We start from the raw sequence: 4,949 nt of genomic DNA, 5'->3' as shown, positions 1-4,949 counted from the left end.
TGTGATTTATTGTGATGCTTCACATCAAGGTTTGGGATGTGTTCTGATGCAGTCAGAGAGAGTAATTGCTTATGCCTCACGTCAGCTGAAGGAGTATGAAAAGAGATATCCCACTCATGCGAAGGGTCATGCAAAAGGTCGGTCTTTGCCAAGGCATGGATGGCTTTGACAGATTTGCAGGGCATGCGAAAGGTCGGTTGTCTAAGTTTATTTTATGCTGGTCGCAGTAAAATAAACTTGGGGGGCAAATGTTTACCCAAAAAATGGCTCCTGGTGACGTGGCAAGGTTGACCTGCACGTGGTAGGCACGCGACGGTATTAAGAGAATGAATCTTGTTCAACCATTGACCAGAACGTCATTGATTTATCAAGCATCACGTTTATGTGCGACTAGCCTGGTCGCATACTTTCACTTACTTCCTTTAGGATGTGCAATCTTGTAATATTTGCATTAACTATAATTTATTTTATTACCTATATATGTGAGTCTTAATATTAATTAAGGCCCATTGGCCCGTGTAATCTTCTTGAGCCTATAAATAAGAATCAAAGGGCTCAAGGAAAAGGGGATTGAAATTTGGATCTTGATATTCTGAGAGAAAAATATAGCGTGATTATTCACCAAAGTTGTAATCTTCGCAAGGCTTGTGAAACTTGTGAACCCTAGTTCACTGATCACTGTGTTGGGATTCTATATCAATAAGAATACTAAGTGGACGTAGGTCATTACCACCCAACTGGGGCCAAACCACTATAAATCGTTTGTGTCGTTTGCTTTCCATTTGATCTTTCTTCTTGATTTCATCTTATTTCATATCGTTTATCTGACTCCGTGTCGTTGGCCAATTTGAGGGTCAACAAATATTATTTAAACTGAGTCGGAATGAGTCTAATAACACTTGAAGTGTAAGTGAACAAAGTAGAAATTATGAAAACAAATGTTCATTGGGTTCGTCCTGAAGATGTTGTAAGTAAGAGGCACTCATGAAGATACCTTAATGTTATAAAGTATTGATAATTTGAACATTAAATAAAAATGGTGCTCCTGAAGAGACTCCTTAAAGAAGTTATTGACATAACAAAGTTGATAATAGTTAAAGCCCTTGAAGTGGTTATATAAGTACCTATATATAATATACATGTTTGACAAGTATGGTAAAAATAATGAGATCTCTTTAATTTATGTCAATATGGGAGGAAACTATCATATTATGAATTATTGTCAACAATACAAAATGTTTGCATATGCAATAGACTAATATGAGATAGCAAGGATCATGATTTTAAACAGATAGAGAATTATCGATGTATATATAATTTTGGCTATACTTTTATGACGCAATCCAAGCAGTATAAATTTACTCATATAAAGTGAAGTAAAACCTGTATGTGTACAAATAAATATTTGTACAAGAAAAAGTCATTCTAATGAGAAATTTTTATATTTGTACACAAATGAATTATTGTACAAAATTTGCATAGACAAGAGAATAATTAAATAAAGGCATATACATATTGTTATGAGAAAATACAATCAAGATTTGATTATAGCCTGGAATATATATGTTTTATGAGAATAGATATGTGTCATTTAAACGTTGCAACACAAATTATTTATTTGGAGCTCCTAGTAATATGCGAATTTAAAATATGCCTTACCGGAAAAATTCTAGAAGAATTTAACATGTCTGATGAGATATAAATTCAAAGTTGCGCGTATTATACAATAAATATCTTATCCTGAATTAAACACATGTAGGTGAATAATTATTTGAAATTACAAGTATGATTGTCTATACAATGTGAATTCGTAAATAATACGTTGTAAAAGCTCTTGAAGAGCTCCTGATTATTTTATAAACTATTGAAGAAGATTTCTTATTTTATCTTGTAGATTGTGAATTATTAAATATATTCTTAACAATCAAGAATTCATGTCTTGAGGCGTGTGATATTTCTCTCTCTCTCCCCATGGCTCGGAAGAGGAAAGGCATATCGAAGCCGGTGGTGGTTTCCGATGAGACGGTGGCGGAGGACCTCCGTTCGATCCAAGAAGTGGAGCCTGAACCGAATCCTGTTGAAGAATTTCATGATCCTTGCGCAGAGTTAGAGATGGACCGTGGAGTTGAAGTGATGTGTGTTGGAAGCTTGAATCGCACCTCTCCCATATCAGCGAGTTGGGCTGAGGAGGCAGAGGGAACCGATTATCAGAGGTCGGCAAAGGACGTATGGAGTAAGTTCAAATCGAATCAGGTTCTAACCCCTTCTACTCGTCTGAACTTCACTGAACCCCTGAAAGTGGATGATCAAATTGTTGCCCTTCTAGATTTGGAGGAGGTGGAGATTGAAGCATCGTTCTGGAAAAATGCCATTGTTTGTATTGTGCTAGGTGCTAACCCGCCTTTTAGAGTGTTTGAAGGTTTTGTCAAAAGAGTTTGGGGAAACTTAGGTGTTGATAAGGTTGTGAGAATGCACTCAGGTTTTACTTTAGTTAACTTCAGGGATGAAGCTACTCGGGACCTGATATTGGAAACCGGTGTCATTCATTTTGACAAAAAAACCAGTTGTCCTTCGTCCTTGGACAACAGACATGGACTCTGTGAGAATGGTCAAGTCTGTGCTGGTGTGGATTAGGTTGAATGGTTTGGGATTGCAATATTGGGGAAAAAATAGTCTCAGTGCTATGGTGAGTACTATTGGCAAGACGATTATGGTGGATAAGGTGACTCAAAGTAGATCGATGGTGAAATATGCTAGGGTATTGGTGGACATGGAGATTTCGGATCACCCTCCGAAATATATTGCTTACATCAATGAACAGGATCAATTAGTTGAACAATTGGTGGAGTATGAATGGCTCCCTTCTAAGTGTGCTGTGTGTACTCAATTAGGTCATTTAGTGGCTAATTGTAACAAGGAAAAAGGAGTGGTTTGGAAGAAGAAAACCACTGTTGAGAATGGAGAAAAACAGATAAGAAGAAAATTAGTACAGAGTTGGATCTTCAGCAGCCATCTGGGTCTGGTAGTCCAGAAAACAGAGCGATTAATTCTACAAGTAATGTAGCTGAAGAGAGGATAAAGAGCTCATATAAGAGCTTTGACTCAAAGGAGAGTTGTGAAGTTCAGGGCATTTCAAACGCTGCTCAGCTAGATGAAACAGGAAGTGTTGTATTTGCTGGCAATTGGATTACTCCCAAAAGGAGAGGGACAAGACAGGCAGTGGCAGCTCCTTACAAGACAGAAGCAGCTCCAGGCAAGGCTAATTCGGGTAATGGATATGCGGTTCTACAAGAATCTGGGGATGGGCTTTTGGTCACCAATTCTAACCCAATTAATTGATGGAAGTTTGTAATATGGTAGGGTGGAATGTGAGGTGTATGAATAAAAAAGAAAAGCAAAAAGTTATTCTAGATGTTTGCAAGGAAAATAAGGTTGGTTTTGGTGCTCTATTTGAGACTAAGGTGAAACATGAGAAAATTCATGAAGTCTTTGAGAATAATTTCCATAATTGGGATTACTTTTCTAGTCCTATCACCTCTGGTAGGATTTTGGTTTTTTGGCAAGCAAAGTTTGTGAAGGTTGACATCTTGCTAGAAGATCCTCAACTTGTTCATTGCAAGATTAAAGTGTGTGGCTAGCAGAAGGTTTTCTTTGCCACGGTGGTTTATGGTAGTAACTCTATGGGGGAGAGAAAAAATTTATGGGACAAGTTGGCTAGTATTGGTCAACTTAATAATCCTTGGATTATTTTTGGGGATTTTAATGCTATGTTTAGCTTCCAGGTCAGGAATGGTGGGAGACAAATTCTAGCAAAAGATATTGCTGATGCTCAAGACTGGTTGGCTTTAGGCCAAGTGGAAGAATTCAAATGCTTTGGAGCGCACTATACTTGGTCGAACAAGCATGAAGTAGGAGACCAGATTTTCTCCAAGCTAGATCGAGTTTTTACTAATGATTATTGGCTGGACTCTTTCCCGAAAACTGAAGCTTGCTTCAAATGGGACTGTGTTTCAGACCATAGTTACTGTGTGATTAAAAGCCAGGAATTAAACAGGGTGGGGTTCATACCTTTTCGATATTGTAACCACTGGTTGCATTATAGAGGTTACAAAGAAACTGTTTTACAGTGTTGGAACTCTACTTTAGGTTCGGGAGGAGGCCTTAGTAAGATGGTTCAGAAACTTTTAGAGTTAAACATGTTTTGAAAAGATTTAACAGGGAAGAGGTTGGTGATGTAGTCTTGGATTACAGGGTGGCTAAGGAGGATTTCAGTAAAGCTCAGCAGGCCTTGGCTTTTAATCCCACTGATTATTCTCTGCATCAGGCGGTTAGTCAAGTTCAGCAGAAATTTACTGATATGAAGATCCGGTATGCAAGCTTTCTCAAGAAGCAGAGTAAAGTTAATTGGGTTAAGTTCAGTGATGATAACTCGAGGTACTTCCATGCTGTTATGAGGAAAAGAAGATTGGAAAACAGAATCACAACTTTCACTATTGGTGACAAAATTGAAGATGATTATTCGAAAGTAGTTGAGCACTTTCTCTCCCATTTTGAGAACTTTATGGGGAGGAGAAGTTTGGCCACTAAGGAGATTGATATAGACTGTTTGAACCAGGGAAATAGACTGACTTTGGAGCAGCAAGTCAGATTATTAAGGCCGTTTAATAAGAGTGATGTGAAGAAGGCACTTTTCAGCATTCACTCTTCTAAAAGTCCTGGGTTGGATGGCTTCAGATCGGGTTTCTTCAAGGGGTTATGGGCAGATATTGGGGATGAAATCTCTCATTCTGTGTTAGAGTTTTTTCAGGATGGGTTATTGCCGAAGTCGCTGAATGAAACGGTGATTTCCCTCATTCCTAAGGTAGTAGAACCGAAATCAGCTAGTGATTACAGGCCTATTGCGTGTTGTAGTACACTTTATAAGTGTATCTCGAAGATGATCTGTACAA

The sequence above is a fragment of the Humulus lupulus genome, chromosome 1, assembly GCF_963169125.1.
Source record: "Humulus lupulus chromosome 1, drHumLupu1.1, whole genome shotgun sequence".
Lineage (NCBI taxonomy): Eukaryota > Viridiplantae > Streptophyta > Magnoliopsida > Rosales > Cannabaceae > Humulus > Humulus lupulus.
Note: the sequence above shows the minus strand (reverse complement) of the source record.